The sequence below is a fragment of the Orcinus orca genome, chromosome 18, assembly GCF_937001465.1.
Source record: "Orcinus orca chromosome 18, mOrcOrc1.1, whole genome shotgun sequence".
In the NCBI taxonomy this organism is placed as follows: Eukaryota; Metazoa; Chordata; class Mammalia; order Artiodactyla; family Delphinidae; genus Orcinus; species Orcinus orca.
The window spans coordinates 4,112,756-4,134,766 of record NC_064576.1 but is presented as its reverse complement, the minus strand read 5'-3'; the positions used below and the strand labels follow the sequence as shown (position 1 = coordinate 4,134,766).

Below are 22,011 nucleotides of genomic sequence, written 5' to 3'. Positions count from 1 at the left end.
GAAGGTAGGAAGAGCTAAGAAAGGCTTATCCTCTATAGGTTTCAGAGGAAACCTGGCCCTGCTGACACCTCGATGTTGAACCTCTAGCCACTGGAATTGTTAGACAATACGTTTCTGTTGTGCTGAGCCGTCCAGTTTGTGGTACTTGTTACAGGAAACCAATGCAAGTTCCTTCAGAAATGATTAGTAACTCGTATCAAATTGAAGACATTGTGTGGTATTTGGAGGAGGTGCATCGAGAATGGTATCGATGGGTCTAAGTATTTCCTTCCGTCTCGGCTGCACATTGCTGATGATTTAACACTTCTTGTTAATGTCCTGTTACATGTAAGATAAAGTCATATGGACAGCAATATAAAAAAGCCTTTGGGGTTCATGTTGAGAGACCAAATTACAGGCCCCTCCCTAATAAGTCTTTTGAAAAGAATGTCTTCTTGAACTTTGTTTAGGTCCATCAGTGAGGCTCACCACTTAGAAGAGAAGCCAGTCTTTAAAATAAGCACATTATTATTGACAGTAAAAAGATCAAAAACAAAACAGAGGTAAGAGAGCAGTGATCTGTGTTGGAAAAGACAGGACAACTTACTGAAAAAGATGACTTCTTAGCTAGGCTTTAAGAATGAATACTATTATTCCATGAGCAAGGGCCCTCCAGGGGAAAAAAAAGCTTTGGGAGAAAAATATGGAGTCCTCAGTATTCATCCAGTTGACAATGCTTCAGTCACTCTCTGCACCACTCAAGATTTCAGTCCAGGTTCTAGCTTTATTTCCAGCTTTCACACTTTGTAACATCAAACAAGTTGTAAGTGAATATAAACTAGCATCATTTATTAAATCAGTGTTTCTCAAATACAAGCATCTGCAAAAATGAAAAGGAATTGCAAACATTAGGGCCCTTAGGCTGGTCGGTAGCAGTATAACAGCTCCTTCTTTAAGATCAGCCAAATGCGTAACACGCCCCTTTCCTAAACCTCCCTTCTCTGTGTCCCCAGCCTCAGCATCTCAGCATCTTCCCTGTAGTGAGACAGCGCTAATCAATCACAAGTCACTTTCCTGCTGACAAGGGTGCAGCTAACAGTACTCATCTCAGCACTGAGGCAGCCTCTGTCAGTTCATCAGGGGTGATGTGTGAGTGTGTGTTTGTGTGTTAGTATAAAGGGGATGCAGAGGTCTCACAACTGTAGATTCCTTCAGAAGGGGTGAAAGATGGATGGGTAAGGATTTCAATGATGAGAAAAGATAGAAAACAAGAGAAAGAGGGAATTCCCCGGTGGTCCAGTGGTTAGGACTCTGCGCTTTCACTGCCGAGGGCCCGCGTTCAGTCCCTGGTCAGAGAATTAAGAACCCTGAAAGCTTCGCAGCGCAGCCAAAAAAATAAAAGAGAGAAAGAGTATTTATATGAAGCTGAAAGAAAATACATTTTTAGTCCCTAGAAAATATATACTGTCCAGAAAATGTTTTACGCATTTACAAAAAGCTTTTGATAGACTTCATGTAATCCTACAGCAGCTAAACCGTCGTGAGCAGATGACACCAACTTGCTCTCACAAGTGTGTTTAATACAGCATAATTTACGGTTTTCAGTTCCAAAATAAGCACCGTTTATCCATCTGGCACCTCTTCCTCCTTTGTCTCCTCTATCACAGTGTCACCTGTGAGTGGAGTAGCCTCCGGGCATGAGCCCTCTGGACAGCTGTTCTTCTCTCAATCAGCAAAGATGCTCGTGGTGTGTCAGGCCCGTGAGAGCTCGCTGGCAAAACAGAGGTAGTACTGGGTGGGTACCAGTCTGACCTTCTCTAAATCTTTTAATAAGAAACTGTTTACTCTAGGGGAATATCTGCAGAGAATTAAGTAAATTGAACAAAATGATTATTCTGAGTTGGAAGGTTCCATGAATTCTTTCAACTGTTTGAGTACAGTCACGGAAAGGCATACATTCTTATCCCTATTTATCTAACTCTAAGCATACAAAGAGAAAACATTTCAACATATGAGGGCAATTGAAGTACAACTAATATGGTAAAGTGCCACCTTTTTTCAGATATTGTTTTCTGCACACGGTATTGGTGACCTGATTTCCTGGGCCCAGTACAAAATAAAAAGGGGGGGCCCCTCACTAAAAATTATTAAGAACATCAAGATGGCAACAGCAGAGCATTAAGGCAAGTGTGGGCCCTTCTGAGGTGGGCTTGTGTGGCTGCATAGGTCTTGTACCCGTGAAGCCAGCTCTGTCTTCATGGTTTGACTCGCCATATTCTATGTTTATTTTATCACTACTGGACCTAGTATTTTCGTTTACCAATGATCCTTTCTCTTTTTTACTATATGATAGATGAGCTCGTTTTCCCTTTATTCATAGTCTTACTTGAAAGTGAGAAAACGAATGTCAAATACAGTTTTTAATTTATTTACTATTGACAAATTATCAGTTTCTTCCTAGACAGAAAGGACATCTAAAATAAGTTTAGATGTTATAAAGCAGAAACTAATACACCATTGTAAAGCAATTATACTCCAATAAAGATGTAAAATAAAATAAGTTTAGAATTCCATGGATTAAAAAAAAAAGAGGACATAAAAGGCTTGAAAATTAATTATAAACATTTGACATATTTAATATATAATAATAATATATTAAACAGTAATTCAGAAATGACTTTAAATGACATATTCTTTCATGTTATTTTTCACTTATTTACCATTCTGATATCATCAGCATTGCTGAACAGAGAAACACTATTCCCAGTTTAAAAAGTATTAAAAACAAAGGATGTAAAATTTCACAAACCAAATGTATTCCAATATATCAGTTTTGTGCTGACTGGTAATGCAGATATGGACTCTCCTTTACTATTTCATCCTAAAAATCCAATTGCATGCAAACCTATAGATTTCGATTTCTTTATTGAGAGAGAACAATTAATATCCAAATTACTTAAGCCGGTATGCATATGTTATTTTTCTTGCCAAATTTTTTGAGCTATATTTTATTAATATGTATCATAAAATTCACCCACTTGAGGTATACAATTCATCGATTTTAGTAACTTTAGTACGTGGTGCAACCATCATCAAAAATCAGTTTTAGAATGCTTTCATCCTTCTAATAACATCCCTCATACCCCTTGACAGCAGATCCCCATTCCCACCCTGAGCCCAGGCAACCACTAATCTAGTATTTTTCTGTCTACAAATTTACCTTTTCTGCACATTTCACGTAAATGAAATCGTACAATATATATTCTTTTTATATGGTTTCTTTTACTTAGCATAATGTTTTTGAGGTTCATCCATGCAGTAGCATATGTGAGTAGTTTGTTTTTTTATTGATGAATATTATTCTAGTGTATAAGTGTATCACATTTTGTCTATCCATTCCCAGGTGATGAACATTTATTTCTGGTTTGAGCTATTACAAATAATACTGCTATGAGCATTCACATGTAAGTCTTTTTTTTAAATTTGTTTTAATTGAATTATAGTTGATTTACAATGTTGTGTTAGTTTCTGGTGTACAACAAAGTGATTCAGTTTTATATATATACATATATATACATTCTTTCATATTCTTTTCCATTATAGGTTATTACAAGATATTGAATATATTAGCCTGTGCTCTACAGTAGGACCTTGTTGTTTACCTATTTTATATATAGTAGTTTGTATCTGTTAATCCCAAACTCCTAATTTATCCCTCCCCACCCCCATTCCCCTTTGGTAACCATAGTTTGTTTTCTATGTCTGTGAGTCTATTTCTGTTTTGTAAATAAGTTCATTTGTATCATATTTTAGATTCCACATATAAGTGATGTCATATATTTGTCCTCTATCTGACTTACTTCATTTAGTTTGGTAACCTCTGGGTCCACCCATGTTGCTGCAAATGGCATTATTTCATTCTTTTTATGGCTGAGTAGTATTCCATTGTATTTATATATACCACATCCTCTTTATCCATTCATCTGTCAGTGGACATTTAGGTTGCTTCCGTGTCTTGGCTGTTGTAAATAGTGCTACTACAAATACTGGGGTGCATGTATCTTTTCTAATTGGAGTTTTCTCTGGATATATGCCTGGGAGTAAGATTGTTGGATCATATGGTAACTCTATTTTCAGTTTTTTAAGGAACATCCATACTGTTTTCCATAGTGGCTGCACCAATTTACATTCCCACCAACAGTGTAGGAGGGTTCCCTCCACACCCTCTCTAGCATTTGTTATTTGTAGACTTTTTAATGATGGCCATTCTGACTGGTGTGAGATGATACCTCATTGTATTGTTTTGATGTGCATTTCTCTGATAATTAGTGATGTTGAGCATCTTTTCATGTACCTATTGGCCATCTGTATTCTTATTTGGAGAATGTCTATTTATGTCTTCTGCCCATTTTTTGATTGGGTTGTTTGGGGGGTTTTTTGTTGTTGTTATTGAGTTGTATGAGCTGTTTGTATATTTTGGCAGTTAAGTCCCTGTCAATCTTATCATTCGTGAATATTTTCTCCCAATCCATAGGTTGTCTTTTCATTTTGCTTATGGTTTCCTTTGCTGTGCAAAATCTTATAAGTTTGATTAGGTCCCATTTGTTTATTTTTGCTTTTATTTCTATTGCCATTGGAGACTGAGCTAAGAAAATATTGCTACGATTTATGTCAAAGAATGTTTTGCCTATGTTCTATTCTAGGAGTTTTATGGTGTCCTGTCTTATATTTGTCTTAAGCCATTTTGAGTTTATGTTTGTGTATGGTGTGAAGGAGTGCTCTAACTTCATTGATTTACATGCAGCTGTCCAGCTTTCCCAACACCACTTGCTGAAGAGACTGTCTTTTCTCCATTGTATATTCTTACCTCCTTTGTTGAAGATTAATTGGCCATAGGTATGTGGGCTTATTTTTGGGCTCTCTATTCTGTTCCATTATCTTTATGTCTGTGTTTGTGCCAATACCCCGCTGTTTTGATTACTGTAGCTTTGTAGTATGTAAGTCTTATGTGGACATAAATTTTTATTTTTATTGGGTAAATACCTAACAGTGGAATTGTTGGATCATATGGTAGTTTTACGTTTATCTTCTTGAAAAATTGCTAAAGAAATTTTCCAAAGTAACTTCACTATTTTACACTCCCACAGGAAATGCATGAGGGTGTTCATTTTTCCACATCTCCGTGAACATTTGTTTTTTGCCTGTCTTATTTAATATAGTCATTCTTGCAATTTTGAAATTGTACAATATCACATTATAGTTTCAATTTACATTTTCCTAATGATTAATGATGTTGAACATCTTTTCATGTGTTTACTAGCTGTTTGTATACCTTCAGCATGTCTGTTTATATCTTTTTTCCATTTTTTGATTAGATTGTTTATCTTTTTATTGAGTTGTAAGTGATCTTTGTAAATTCTGGCTGTAAGTCCTTTATCAGATAAATATTTTGCAAATATTCTCTCCCAATCTATTGCTTATCTTCTCATTTCTTTAATGAATTTATTTTTCAGAGCAGTTTTAGGTTCACAGCAAAATTGAGAAGAAGGTACAAAGATTTCCCATCTACCCTCTGCCCCCACATGCCTAGCCTCCCCCATTTTCAACATTTCCCGCCAGAGTAGTACATATGTTACAATTGATAGACCTATATTGACACATTATAATCACCAAAAGCCCACAGTTTACATCAGAATTCACTCTTGGCGTTGTACGTTATATGGGTTTGAACAAATATATATCTGGTGTAATGACATGTATCCACCATTATAGCATCATGCAGAGTATTTTCAGTGTCCTAAAAAGCCTCTGTGGTCTGCCTATTTATCCCTCCCTTCCCTGTAGCCCCCCTGACAACCACCGATTTTTTACGGCCTCCATAGTTTTGCCTTTTCCAGAATGGCATATAGTTGGAACCATACAGTGTGTGGCCTTGTCACACTGACTTCTTTCACTTAGTGATATGCATTTAATGTTCCTTCATGTCTTTTCATGGCTTGATAACTTTTTTTTTTTTTGCTGAATAATATTCCATTGTCTGGATGTACCACAGTTTATCCTTTCAACCACTGAAGCACATCTTGGTTGCTACCAAATTTTGAAAATTATGAATAAAGCTAATATAAACATTCCTGTGCAAGTTTTTATGTGGGCATAAGTTTTCAGATCCTTTGGGCAAATCAAGGAGCCATTGTGGGATCATATGATAAAAATGTGTTTAGTTTTGTAAGAAACCACCAAACTGCCTTCCATAGTGTCTGCACCATTTTGCATTCCCACCAGCATGAATGAGAATTAAGTTGCTCCACATCCTCTACAGCATTTGGTGTTGTCAGTGTTCTGGATTTTGGCTGTTCTAATAGGTATATATTAATGGTGATTTTTGAAATGAAAATTTTAAATTTCAAACTTTGGTGAGTTCCAGCTGGTTATATTTTAGTGTATGGACTGTGTTTATAGCGTCATATCTAAGAAATATTTGCCTAACTCAAGGACTCAGTGATTTTCCTCTATGTTTTCTACTGCAAGTTTCATCATTTTAGTTATTTCATTTAGATCCATGATCCATTTTGTGTTAATTTTGTGGGTAGTGTGAGGTATAGGTCTAAGTTCACTTTTTTTGCATATGGATATCCCATTGTCCCAGCACCATTTGTTGAACAGACAGTCCCTTCCCCAATGAATATTCTTGGCACCTTTGTCAAAAATAAATTATTTCTTTCTGGATTCTCAATTCTTTAACATGCATCCCTATGTCTACATTTACTATCTAGATAACTGGAGTCTTACACTAATTTCTGAAATTGGTAAATGAAAGTCCTCCAACTTTATCTTTTTCCAAATTGTTTTGGCCATTTTGTATGTTTTGTATCTTCATATAAATTATTGAGTTTGATTGTTAACTTCTGCAAAAAGTAAAATAAAAATAAAAAATTTTGATAGTGATTAAATTGAAACTGCAGATCAATTTGAGGAGAATGCCATCTGAACAGTATTGAGTCTTTCAATCTGTGAGCATGGAATGTATCTCCATTTATTTTTAAAAAGTATTCTTTTTTATGCTATTGTGAATGGAACTTTATTTTTAATTTCATTTTTGGATCGCTCATTGCTTATAAGCACATATTACTCTTGTTACAAGCCTGACAAAGGGGAACAAAAGGTCCTGGCTCCATTTAGGAGGAAAGGAGGAAAAAACTCAGAAAAATCACAAGTTAATACCCAAATGAATTCATGTGCCATACATGTATGGTTTTAAAATAAAACCCCTATATTTCTTTTTTCTTACTTTCTTGAGCGATAAATACTCATTGTAGAAAATGTGGTTATAACACGAGAGTCACTGGAAGCTGCAGCATCAGGGAGTTGAGTCACATCTGCGTCACCCTTGGTTCTCTTCTTCCATCTGTCTGCATCTGCCTACACACATCAGCCAAGACAGTGCCATTCACTGATTTCCAGATTCCTTTCTTGCCATCCTTTCCACAAAGTATTTTCTTAACAAGTCAAAAAGCTTACTGTGAAGCACATGGGTTCTAGATTGCATCCAAGTTCACCATCCACCAGGGGTGAGACACTGAGGGGCTTGCTTACCCTCTCTGTCCTCCCTCCCCCCTTCCCTTGCTTTCTTCCTTCCTTCCTACTGGATTCCGTCTCTTTAGTAAACCCATATCAGACTCTCTGTCTGAAATAACTGCTCTTGAACAGTGTATCTTTTCAGAACCTGTGATGCCAATCTTATATAGTTTCCACACTCTACCTCTGATTTGGGGATAGCATCCAGGCACAGTTTGAGGCAGGCTGCCCTGGAGTGTTAGCTAAATGCACAATTTCCCAGCCTCTGTGACTTCAGCATCCTTCTCCCATGCTTCCTCTGGGTTCTTGGTCTTCATTTCCACTTTTGCATCTGTGTGCAGTGTTTTATTTATTGCATCTTTATCCTGATTGATATATAAATCTGGATTCCTCTAGTATTTTCATGCTAAAAGTCCAGTCTCACTCATGTTTTCATGAATTTAATAACTTCATGAAGACACAGGGAAAGCTTGCCTCATGGATCACAGGTCATCTGCAGTTTTGCTGCCTCATCTCTAATTGTCCTATCTAGGGAGCACCTACAGTATTGCCACATGTCAGCAATGCAGAGAAGGACCTCTGTTCCCCCCCATCCCCAAGCAACACTCTTGTGGGGACAAGGTCTGCCTTCTCTAGCCCGTACAAAATTCTACAAAAATGACAGCAGGTACTTTAATAAGACAGAAAAAAAACAAGAAGGAAAGCACCTGTATCTCTGTTACCCAGAATTCAACATCATTATTAGAATATTGTAAGAACTTTCCTTTTCATGTGGTTTTTGAATTTTCAGATATAAAGTAGTATGTGTGATGATTGAGACAAAGCACTTACTTTACTTTGGGGCTTTCTTTGTTTTCATTAATCTCTAAGGTTCAGCCATTTCAGTAATCTACAGATACAAGAAATGTGTGTGCTTGTACTAATTACATTCAAACCTAAGATGAAAATGTTGTCTCCATTTTGAAATCTGTATATTCATTTCTATCATTTAGTCCAAGTTAAATTCTGTAAACATGGGTAAAGATAATTTTATCATAGTATTTTGTGACCCTTATATATTAAATAAAAAAATTAGGCAATGTAATTTTAAAAGTTAACTCAAAAACTAAACTGTTGTAAAAATTTTGAATATCATAAATAATTTCCACTGAAGATTAAAAGACCTATGAGGTACTTTAGAACATTGGTCCTTGTTTTTGAATTTGGAAAGAGTATTTAATGGGTTTATACCACGATTTCTCTTTTTCAATAGAAGAGTAATTGCTAGTTAATTCTCACAGGAAGTTTCATATGTTTAGTGATTTTTAAATGATTTTAGAACCCAAATGACAATAATTCATCAAGGACAAAATGTCCTAACACCACTTAAAATAAAAATGAGGGCCTAGTTCATTCAGAAGGCATAGAATTGTTAAATGTGAGGGTTTAAAGTAAATGTTCTTTAGTGACATAAATCTTGACTTTCAGTCCTCAGAGACTGAAAGTGGACATTTATGCCATGGTTCTGCATAATAAACAGGAAGCAGAACTTAGTTAACAAAAAACTTGCTTACTGGTAATAAGCCACCATATTCTTTGCAAAATGTCTATCAGGACCAGCCATTTTTGCTGAAACAACCAACCTAATTTTGCCATTTTGGGAGTGGCTTCCATTCTGTAGCTCATGAGTTAAGAAAGGTTATTAAGCTTGCTCCTAAGACCCTTACACCTGCCTTTTTACATTTACTGGCTTTAACTGTCGACGTGCCTGACAGTAATTCAGAGGACAAAGTAGGTATTGTTACACTACTTAGTTCTCAAGAACAGCTATGTAGTCATTTTAAAAGAGATTGCTAGTACTGAAACTGAGGTCCATATGGTATAAAAATAGCTAAGGGATTGATGGTATTAACAGCACAAGTGGAGAAGAGAATATAAACATCTTCTAAGTTATTGCAGCAATAAGAACAGACTGGCTATTGGACAATCTTCCCCATGTACAAGCAGTTCAATCAGCAATGTGTTGCAACTGAGGTTATACCTGGCAAAACCAAAATTAGACCTGGCAGGGTAAAGCTTAGAAACTTGAGTCTAGAACCTTAGGACTGCGGTCAACCATCCCCGCGCCCCGCCCCCCACCCGGCACCCCAGCCTAATGTAGCAGCAACGCTTTGTGCAAGCATGACCTACGATAACTTCCTTATTTCAACTGTCTGTGAAATCAAGGTACAGTTTCCAATCCCTTCTGGCACTACATCCTGTGGTTTTATGATGGGGGTGTGTAGGGTTACCAGTGCTGGCTTCACGGGCTTGTACCCTGGGAAATGGCACAGGCCCTGCACTCAGAAGAGCCTCAGGCTTGGTGTAATGCTCTGCTGTTGTCATCTTCAAATTTCTAATAATTTTAGAACAAGGGGCCCGGCATTTTTATTTTACACTGGGTCTTACAAATTTTGTAGCCAATCCTGGGTATGCCTTTTTTTTTTTTTTTTTAATTTTTGGCTGCGTTGGGTCTTCGTTGCTGTGCACAGGCTTTCTCTAGTTGGCGGCGAGCGGGGGCTACTCTTCGTTGCGGTGCACGAGCTTCTCATTGCGATGGCTTCTCTTGTTGCGGAGAACTGGCTCTAGGCACTCGGGCTTCAGTAATTGTGGCACGTGGGCTCAGTAGTTGTGGCTCGCAGGCTCTAGAGCACAGGCTCAGTAGTTGTGGCGCACAGGCTTAGTTGCTCCACAGCATGTGGGATCTTCCCGGACCAGGGATCAAACCTGTGTCCCCTGCATTGGCAGGCGGATTCTTAATCACTGCACCACCAAGTAAGTCCCTGGGTATGCTATTTTTATTGAAAGTTTTAGATCAAATTCTATGACTAACGATGTGATCTGGAAAAATAACATTAACTTTTCTTAACCCTAAGATAGATGAGTGTGAACCTAATGCAACCAAAGGATTATAATGAAGCATGGCTTAAGGGAGGTAGACAGCACTATTCTGGATTATATGAGAATGAAAGCTGCTAATCTATTTGAAGAAAAATTAAAACTATGAAAAATGTTGGTCCAAAAAGATATTTTCAGACCAATTTCTTTATAAGTAGTAAACAAAAGTCCCAAACATTAGCCCATAGAATTCAGCAACATCTTAAAAGAATAATAGAGTTTGACTAAATTGGGGTAAACCTAAGAATGCAAGATATTTTAGAATTAAGAAATGTGTTAATATAATTCACCATATTCATAGATCTAAAGTGAAAAATGGAAGATCTACATTAATACTGGAATAGCATTTTAAGATTCGAAATCTGTTCTTGGCAAAAATATGTAATGATAAAACATAAGTAGTATTGTTTTAATATAATAAAAATAAAAGCAACAGTATCATATTTAATTGGGAACACTAAACACATGAGGAAAGGGCTAAATGTATAGTATTTAACATTGTACACAGTATATTTAACATTGTTTACTTACTACCCATGCAATCTGATGCTTTGTATTAAAGTAAAATGTTGAAGTTTTCTTCTATTTATTTTACTAAAATTGGGCTGTTTATATTTTCTATCATTTCTGCAGTCATTGTTGAAAATTATAGTTTTCCAAAAAGTATTTATTTCACCCAGATTAAAACATATATTAGTAACAGATTAAGAAAGTTATTTATTATTATTCTTTTAAATTATTTTGGTTTTTTCTTTTCCTTACCTTTTTACTTACTTCATTCTTTTTCAAATTTTGAGCTTTAAATATTCTCTTATCTAAATTATATAGAAGCGTATATATTTTATGTATTTATTTTTCAAAAACCCGGATTTTCGGTTTATTTATTTATTACTCTCCTTAATCTCTATTTTCTAACTCATTAGATTTGTCTTTATGTATTCTTATATTCTGATACCGTTTGCTTTATTTTATGGCTCTTTCTCTAATCATATCAAATCAACATAGATCCTTTAACCCTGCCTTTGATGTGGAAAATGCTCTTTTTTTTTTCCTGCTACTTTGCAAGGACCTACTGAAGCACCCATAATTTAGTCTGTAAAAAAATTTTAATACAGAATGTGTCACTGCTTTGCTTTACTGATGTTGTGCTGATTGAGACTGTGGGGCAAGGAGCAGTGAAAACTACAGTGTCTTCATAGCAGACATGAATGCCAGAGTATATGGGATAAACCCCATGAAAATTCAGAAGCCCACCAGCTCATGGAAATTTGAGCATCCAGGGATCTGGAGTGTGTTTACCTACCTCTCCAAAGCAGAAGATAAGATGCAGCACATTGCACCTCCAATTACTAAAATGTGGCACATCATATATGTGGGTCTTTTTTGCATTTGTAGTCAACATACAGCATATTTAGTCTGGTCTGTTTGCTATGTATCCCATTAAGCTGCTATTCTGAGTGAGGCATAGAGCAAGAGAAGGCTTTGCATCAGGCCCAGGCTGGTGAAGCTTCTCTAATATTTGGGCCTTAGAATATCCAATGATAATTGAAGTGTTTATGACAAGTGAACTTGACTCTGGCAAGCTCAAACAGGATCGTGCCAGCACAGATCTGTAAATGCTGGAGAAAACTTATCTCCTGTTGCACACATACCTTATGCTCCTTTAAAGGAACTGTATCTGGCTTTCTTCTGAGATCTACTAGACAGTGAATGCATGTCTCAGACTTTACATAACCACTGCCCATCAGGAACTGATGAAAATCTGACCCCTGCACCATAAGGTTGGGTGTTCTCCACAGTAATCCATAACCGTGTAGAAATGATATTTAAGAGATCAGGCTTGAGCAGGTCTGAAAGGTCCAAATAAGTCTGCATGAGCTGGAGCTTGAAAGCTGACCAGTGGCCTCACAGAAGTTTCATAAGAACAATTGACTGAGGAATAAAAACATGGAGCTCTGCAAAATCATGAGCACCTAGTGGGAAGTGAACTGTTGCATGATTACAGCCTTCTCAGAACTCACTGTCTGCCTGGTGAAGGCAGACCTTCCCAGTGGGCAGAATTTCTAGCTGTCATATTCAGTTGTTCACTGTGTGTGGATTGAGAGATGCAAGGGTTATGGCCACATCATGAAATACCTGATTTGAGGTATTAGAGAAGAGAAAAAGAAAAAAGTGGAAAGTCACAGAAATTATAAACAAGATCCATCTTACTGTAACCGAATTTTAATTTAATATCTTGTGAATCACACACCTTTAAGTGTTTGTCCCATTTATATGCTAATCTGTGAAGAAATACTATCTCTAAATTCTGTAAATGAACAGAACCTAATTTTTAAAGTTTTACTTTGGCAAAGGCTGTGCATCTAACTAATTTTGTTTCAAACATTTAAAGAACAGACTGCTGTAGATATGTGGTGGCGATATTAAGGAGTATAGTCTAGACTTAGGAAGACTTCTACGGTCTTAATTTAGGGGCCAATGTAAGACAGATTGCTCAAAAGACTAAATTTCCATCTAAATGAAACCCTTTCACAATAACAAAAACAACAAAGCTTAAGTTACTGCAAAGGAGACAGTAGTTGATCATGAAACCTTTGGGAGAACTATTTTGGAAGTAGAGCCAGTGTTTGACATGCAGAGCTCACCCTAGATTCAGCTGTCCAGTACTGTACCAGGCAGGAAGTGAGCCCTGCAGGACTCTTCATCAGTGGGCTGCCAAGGCTGACTTCTTTCATGTTAATATCACGACCACGACCCCCACCCCTTCATTAAGCCATGACAACTACTAATCTTTTCTCAGTCTCTATAATTCTGTCATTTCAAAATGTTATGTAAATAGAATGATGCAGTTTGTGGATTTTCTGGAATGTAGTCCACTGTGATGCCAAAAGAAATTCCTTTGAAATCTTTCTTTTCTAATTGTAAGAGCTGAACACTTGTGATTGTCAACAATAAATAGTCTCCCTTTAGTGTCCCCCACCCACCCAGTATTAAAAACCTTTATGGGTGAAATAATAGGAAGTCTGGGGTTTGCTTCAAAATTATCTGGAAGACGGAGAAGAGGTGGAGTGGGGATAAAAGCAGAGAGGCCATGAGATAATTGTTGATGAGCACATGGGGTTTCCTCATGCTCACCTTTCTTCTTTTTGAAATAAATTAGAAATTTTCCATAATAATTGGTAATAAATAAAATAATACTTTTGAAATCCTACAAGTCCATGCTTTGAAATATGTGAAATTGAATTCCTTTTGAATTTAGTATAAAATGAATCACCTTTAGGCAATTCATTGTCTAACAGAGTACATGGCAGACTACTTAGTAAATGTCTATTGATAAAGATAAAGGAACATTCTGAACAGCTGAAAACAACTGAACAAAAATGAACTTTCATATACAAATTAGAAAAGTCCTTGAATATAAAACAGATAAGAAAAGAAAATGAGTTATATTTATGTAACTGAGCAGGACCCTATGGGGTCTTCCCGGGACAGACCCCTCCCCTATATTCTCGGCCGTAGCTCCTCTGTAAAGTACCCAGATAATAGTATCTGATGCATGCTTCCTGAGTTGTTTCACAGATGCTAAAAGCACCACCAAATGAAATAAATTATCTACTTGATCCTGAGCATGTAACGCCCAAACCTACTGGTGCTTAAGAATTGATGTTAACCCCTGTGATACTGCCCCGTTACCTCACCATCAGCTACTCAGAGAATTATGCATGAGCTGATCAGACACCCTGAGAACCGCCCCCCCTCCCTTACCTGGCCTTGAAGAATGCTTTGCTGAAACGCTTTGCAGAGTTTGGGGGTTTTGAGCATGAGCCACCCGTCCTCCTTGGGTGGCGCCCTACAGTAAACGCTGCCCTTTCCTTCGCCACAACCCAGTGTCAGTATATTGGCTTCACTGCCTGACGCAAGTTGGTTCACTAACAGTTACCCAATATTAATCTCTGAAAAATAGAGCTAGACTGTGCTTGTTCAGTCTTTCAGTTTCATACTCAAAGAATTACAAGATAATGTCATTACTAATTAGATATAGGTTTTTAATGGAAATATCAGAATCAGCTTTTCTCCTAGGGCAACAAGTATTTTTAAACTTAGTAGAAGAGGAGAAGGAGAAGCGGATTTTCAAGCCGTATTCTGATCGTTGTGCAGAGAATGTTCTGTTCTAAGTAGGCAAGTGAAGAGTCTTTCTGGACGTGGGTTGAGCTGCTAAGGGATGGAATGAAATGTATCTTAATAAAGCCCAGTCATTGGTTCCACACTGCATTATTTCGACTAGTAACAGTATTCTATAGAAACTATCACACTGGATTTACTATAATTATATTTTCTTTCATATCTTGTTATTAACTCCTAACTGGGTTTTTTGTTATTGTTGTTTAAACTTGCAGAAAAGGGCATTTTGCCATAAATTTTTTTTTGTTTTGTTTTACAGCTCCTGTGTTTCCTTCAGCACAGTTCAAATATCCGTATGATAATGATTATTTCATTAAATCATTCATTCCTTTATTTATTGAAATCAAAAATTAACTCTCATTACAAAATGGGTAGGCAGAATGATTAAGTTTTTGTTTAAGTAATCTGGCCTTTCTTCTGAGCAAGCAAAAAATTAAAGGTCACATCTGGTTTAAAGCATATTCTAATCTGACATATAGGCAGTTATCAGTCTCTGTTGAACGAGCATCCTTAGTCCTCCAAGTGTCTCCCCTAAGATGTATCTGGTTGCAAAATCTGACTCGTGGCCTTGGGTTTTATGACAGTTTCCTCACTACCAGGGAGCTCTGGTTCTCTTTTTATGCTTTCGCTGTGCTGTGGTCACTGGGCAAAGCTCTCACTTCCAACCACCCTGTCTCTGGCTAAGGCTCGCTCAGGGTTCACTGGTGACTAACGTCTACAGTCGGTGCAGCTCAGCACGCTCCGCTCAGCGTGGAGGAGAGTCCAGGTGCACCTCACCCCACATGGTGCTGTGCATTTCCCTGAGTTCCCAGCCCAAGCAGCACAGGCTCCATCCGTCCCTGTGGTCCCCTTACTCCCTCTGGCAAGTGTCCCCTCATTCGCCTGCAAGGCCTGACCCCAGTATATATCACGTGGACCCAGGGCCAGTGTGGAAAGGCGCACCCCAAGTCCCCTGCTGCTCGCCCACGTCACAGAGCCTCATATTCCTTGCAGACGGGCATTCCCATGTCGGTATATGGTGGCCTGAGAGGAGGTTGCTATCCAGAATCCCAAACGGGAGATCTCGACGTTGACCTCAGTTGTTGAGCCTCTCCCCACCCTTCCCCTGGGTGTCAGGATGTTGAGGTGCCTCCACCTCCTCCCTCTCTGATTCCTTCCCAAGGCCCCCGGGCTTTTCTTTTATCCCATCCATGTCATACCCCCTTCCTCTGTACTGTCGTAGGCAGAAGAACTATCCTTCCTACACATGGGAGAATTCCAAGGGTAGGTAGCACTGGTCTTGGTTGTTGACTCATAAAGCCGATGAAAAGGGAAAGGAAACAGCAGTCTTTAGCCACACAGTAAATGGGCCTTTGCACAGGGAATGGTTTTGCTGCAAAATTCTATTTTTCATACATACATAGCAGAAACTATGTATTTGTCTTCCTTCTTTAACATTACTAATCTCTGCAGGCAAATTAACTGCCCAGGGCAACGAAGCCTCGTCATGCATTAGTAAAGACATTTCACAAAGATGTGTTAATACTTCTCAATTTTTTTCTGTGTTGAATAACTTGTATTGAAAATTCACTGTGGTCAGTATCAGGTTAGGAAAGATCATATTCAAGGTGAAGGGAAAATAATACTGGAATAAAAATAACTAAATCGAGAGTGGGTGTAACACTAAAACACGAGAGAAATGTCTGTACAACTAGAGTGCTGAGATGCCTGCAGGCCAAAAATGGAAGCAAAGCTTCTCAAACAGCGTTCATCAAAAAGCAGTCTTGGGCTTCCCTGGTGGCGCAGTGGTTGAGAGTCCGCCTGCCCATGCAGGGGACACGGGTTCGTGCCCCGGTCCGGGAAGATCCCACATGCCACGGAGCGGCTGGGCCCGTGAGCCATGGCTGCTGAGCCTGCATGTCCGGAGCCTGTGCTCCGCAATGGGAGAGGCCACAACAGTGAGAGGCCCGCGTACCGCAAAAAAAAAAAAAAAAAAAAAAAAAAAAAAAAAACAGTCTTTATTACCTCAGAATCATGAGGTGAGCATTTTTTAAAATAGTCAGTTGATGGGCACTCATCTCTCAGTTGGAAATTCTGAATCCATGAAATTGGATTGACGTTAAGATTCTGCATTTTAAAAAAAAGGAAAGTTCTGTAGATGATTGTAATGAGTTTCTTAAAGGAAGAATTTCAGACTCTACAAGAAGCATACACAGTGATACTCACTTACTCACACACACAAACACATACATATTTCTCCATTCTAAATGGAGAATGACCTACTTCTAAAATGACCATTTGTGTGAGAGAAGAACAGCTTTTGCAGGCACCAAGGAAACATGTCCTTATGGATCTTATAAAAGAAACCATTTTACTACTGGATGACTGTGGTTAACAGTGCTGTATGGTGTATGTGAAAGTTAAGAGAGTGGATCCCAAGACTCCCCACCTCAAGGAGAAAAACATTTTTTTCTTTCCTTTTCTTACAACTATATGAGTTGATGGATGCTTCTTGTGGTAATTATTTCACAATGCATGTAAGTCAAATCATTACGCTGCATGCCTTAAACTTATACGGTGCTGCATGTCAGTTGTATCTCACTAAAACTTGTTGGGGGGGAAACCATTTGTGAAACATCGGACAACATTTTTATTCTGGAAATGCTATCTATTACATGTTGCATGTGCCAATGAACAGATTAAAAAAATATATTAGACAGTTCTGAATTCCTCTATACCATGAGCAAAATTTTTACTACTGCAACATTTTTTGATCAGTTCCCTCCTTTTATTTCCAGCTGTCTAGTTCTACCCTGGCCACTCCAGCAGCTATGGGTGCTCCATAGAAGGTGGCCAAGCAGATTGAGAACGGCTGAGAGTGTAAACTATACCTGGGTTTTCAAAGGCTTAATATGAGAAAGTAATGAAAAGTATTTCAATAATCTTTACATTAACTACTTGCTGACAAGATGTTTTGGATATTTGGAGTTAAAAAGAATCTAATACTAACATTGATTTCACCTGTTTCCTCTCACTTTTTTTAATGTGGTAATCAGAAAATTTTAAATTATACATTGGCTCCCATTTACAATGTGCCTTATATTTCTATTGGATGGTATTGCTATAGTATCTTAACCTTCTAATTAGGGTTGCTTGAGCCAATTATGCTTTTCCTAGATTGTGTTAGATACATCTGTATGTAAACAAGAAAAAGCATAACTGACACCTAAATAAAACAATTAAGCAGTATGCCATGAGAAAAATCTTATTTGGTGTTTTGGAATAGAAACGTGCATTAAAATTCGGTGTGGATTATAAAATTTTTCTCTAGATTTAGAAAGCATGAATTTTCTTTTGAATTATTTTAATGTCTTTACACAGATATAGGTGTATATAATTGTATGTGATTACATTAATAATCAAATCCTATATCATTTTAAGTGTTTTTATGCTTAACTGTCCCTTTTCCCGTATCAGATTCTCCATCCTCGTCTCCACAGCATGTTGACAAAATGAGCAGTCTAATTTGTAGTCTTCATATATTTCCAAGCTCAGATAATCATTTATGTACATTCGTGTATTGGCATATATGTGTATGTGCATAAATGTATTCGTCATTTTTGCTTTGCAAAAAAATAAGTTCATATAATGCACATTGTTTTAAATCTTTCCCTTTTCACTTATAGCTCTTCGTGGGCATCACTCCAAGTCAACTGGTAGTGTTTTAACTTATTATTTTCAGTGTCTGCAGAATATTCCACGATGTGAGTACAATGTAATATATTCAGCTGCTTTCCTGTTGATGGGCAGTTATTTGTTTTTAGGTTTTATTTCTGTTTATTTGCTTGTTTTTGGTCATTACAAGCAAGACTTTCATAAACAGCGTCATACATATTTCATTTGGACTTGGACTTTTATTTCTGTGGGAGAGATTACCAGGAATGATACTGCTGTCAAGACAGTTATACAAAACACACACACACACACACACACACACACACACACATTATAAAATGTTATTAAATAAATATTGTTGTTTTGCTTTTAAAAGTGATATGCCGCATTATAGGTCTGTGGCAATGGTAAGAATAAGTGAATCCCAGGCAAGGAGGGTACTCTTGCTCTTTTCTTGTTTTGCCAGTGTGGTGAGTGTAAAATAATACTCTGCTACTGTAATCACTGTTGCCATATACTAGTGATTTGGGCCATTTGTTGTTGTTGTTGCCAGTTGGCCATTTGTATTTGCTCTTCTGTCAGCTGACAATTTGAAGCAGCAGCTTTCCATAGAATTTTCCAACATAGTAGAAGTATTCTCTTGAAATGTAGCAATGTGACTGAGAGACTGAATTTCAACTTTTGTTTAATTAATTTAAATATAAATGACCACACTTGTCCACTAGTATTCACAGTGGACCATGAAGGGATCCTTATCGAATTTTCTATCTATTGATATTTTTTCTTTATCGTGTAATTATCAAATAGCAGTTTCCATATTATAGAAATTAACACTTTGTTTATCATCTATATTATATTTCTTTACATTTAGCTTTTGGTTATATATTATATTTTATCTTTTGAAAGGAGTTGGAGTGATATCGCCAAATTTTATACATAGATAATGTCTTTTAAAATTTTCTCAAACTTTGGTATGTATTCATGGTTTTATAATAAGTTTACTAAGGAGGGTGAGAAAAAGAGAAAGTATCTTGCATAGTGCTTTAGTATATTTTCTTAACCATATAAAGTATATTTTAAAACTTTGCTTTTTTATATTTTAATATTTACTACTGAACAAATGCCATAGTTTTCAGACGGCTTCTTAATTTCTCTTTTTATTACTAAAAATGGACCTTATTTGCTCACTTTGATAGTTTGCACCTGTGTCCTTTTACTAATGCTATTAATAACCTGTTAGGTTTTAGATGAAGCAATATAACTGTGATATAGATATTCAGTGTTTATTAACTCCTTATAATGTCTTCTTGACAATTGTGTATTAGAATATATTGGATAACAAAAACAACCTATGGTTTTATTGTTCTAAAAATTAAACTACCATATAAGCTAGAAACTCATATGTACCAGATTGCCGAATACTGAATTGAGGTTACATGGTGTTAAAAAAGCAGAAAAGACAATCTCAGACTTACACGATTGATTAGAAATCTTTCGTGTGGGAGCATGACAAGTGGATGAAAGTATATAAGATGAAAGCAGAATGGATTCAGATTTAATCTCTTTTCTAACATATAGTAAATTTATGTGTGTCAGTTAAGGAAACGTTATATTTTTATTGCATACAAGAAGCAATAAAAATAGGGCAGTTGTAGTTTTTTTCACACCAAGAAAATTGTGAATGTTTTCACATATGTCACCAAGATTTTACTTGTGCAGAAGACACAATATTGCAAATTTCCTTGAGGGTGCAATGCACTGTTGATTCAACAGACTTTCCACTTATACCATTTCACCAGAATAATGTTTCTTCATTTATTTTGAGTTAATGAATTGACATTTACCTCACATTTCAATGTAGTTTCAATGTTAAAATTTTTTTAATTTTTGTAAAACAAAAATATTGCTTATTGAAGAAAATTTAGAAAATCCAAAAAATAATAAAGTAAGAACTGAAAACTAAAGACAAAATATGCAGAAAAGGCATGAAGAATGCCATAAAACTAAACTACAACTTCAAATTACAGAGGTAATTTTTTTACGTGATCATTAGAGTGTACAAAGGATGATAATTTTATTTTTATACAATGATTTGGAATACTGTGCATTTTAAATTTATTTATTTATTTTTGGCTGTGTCAGGTCTTCGTTTCTGTGCGAGGGCTTTCTCTAGTTGTGGCAAGCGGGGGCCACTCACTATCCCGGCCTCTCTTGTTGCAGAGCACAGGCTCCACATGCACAGGCTCAGTAGTTGTGGCTCACGGGCCTAGTTGCTCCGCAGCATGTGGGATCCTCCCAGACCAGGGCTCGAACCCGTGTCCCCTGCATTAGCAGGCAGATTCTCAACCACTGCGTCACCAGGGAAGCCCGAATAGTTAATTCTTGATAGTCATAGTTGAAAAATTGTTATAGGGAAAAAAAGCGGGAATTAGGTTACCCGAAGTACATCTTTGACTGTGTATAAAGTGTAAGATCAGTAAGGTCACTTTCATTTGTTGAATATAAATTTTTTAAAAATCCAGCCTTAAGCCAAAAGCTCTAAGGTCGGAGAGGAGGTGCTTCTGGTTCCTGGGAGTTTAATGAATTCAGTCTCTCAAAGAAACTTGTCCATATTTATGATATTATTTGGTTTTTCTCTCCTTTGCCTGATTGCCTTTTTTAAATGTTTAGTCCTAAAATAACCTAAATTCTTTGGGCTTATTTTGTTTTGACATTCTCATTTTGCAGCTGCTAAGTATTGAATTGTCTTAGCCAGCTGAGGGTATATAAACTGCGTGTTATAACAGCATTGCTTAACTAGACTTTGTTAACTGTTCTGCTAAAATATTAAATTTGCATGAGGTAATAATTGACACTAATGCAAAAGAGAAACCACTTCTAAGTGTGACAGAAAAAATCTTGGTTTTCAGGAGTAGCCCTTGTTGCAAATACTTTGTTTTTCCACCAAGAACATATGAACATCAGGTCGGATATTTTAAATCTTGATTCTTGGTTTAAAAAAAATATAGGCCACTAACTTATCCATAGGTGTTGTATGTTTTCATGTTAATTTATCCTAGTAAGGCATAAAATTTTAAATTCCTTTTATTCCGGTCATTTACTTATAAAAATAAAATATGAAAACTCAAGTTTACCAAAGTCCAAACATTCCAGGGAAACATACTTAGGCATCTTTTCATAAATCTAAGAGCCTGGATAAAAACAAAAAAATTCAGTTTCCAGCCCATTTGAGAAATTGTGACATGATGTAGACACAGCCTAAACTGTGTTCCTTTAACATGGTGCCACATGCATTTCTCTATTCACCGTGGAGTTACTGGAAGCCCAGCAGGTGTCAGAGACCTTACTAAGTGCCGGGGATACAAGTATTAAGTACTGAAGACATAAGAGTATTGATTCTTACTCTCACAGAATTCACTTTATTATTATTATTTTTACTTTTAATCCCCGGAATTGATTAGATGATCCCTGCTACTGGGAAATGACCTACAGAGCCTGTTTGCGAACTTTCACCGGTGAAGCTTTGCTAGTTTGCATCAGTGTGACAGCAATCTAGAGAACATCACATCATTATATACTCTAGCCTAGTAGCTAACAATGCAGGCAGGAACTCAAATAATCACAAATATTTGTTAAAATGTTGGCCTGGGATTCTCTCTGAAACTTGTGATAAATCCATCAAAATCACAAAAGTCATGGTGGTTT

At 36.9% G+C, this 22,011-nt stretch overlaps 1 long non-coding RNA gene across 2 annotated transcripts in view; it reads left to right on the top strand.

Moving 5' to 3' along the window:
• The window catches only part of LOC125961996 (uncharacterized), a 36,550-nt gene that overhangs the window by 5,532 nt on the left and 9,007 nt on the right, over positions 1 to 22,011 (top strand). Inside the window, exons 3-6 of one of the 2 annotated variants that reach the window (XR_007473248.1) lie at positions 450 to 542; positions 1,647 to 1,774; positions 3,383 to 3,443; positions 18,318 to 18,395. This is a non-coding gene — a long non-coding RNA (uncharacterized LOC125961996). The remainder of the gene's footprint in view (positions 1 to 449; positions 543 to 1,646; positions 1,775 to 3,382; positions 3,444 to 18,317; positions 18,396 to 22,011) is intronic. The other variant, XR_007473249.1, reaches the window with a different exon arrangement.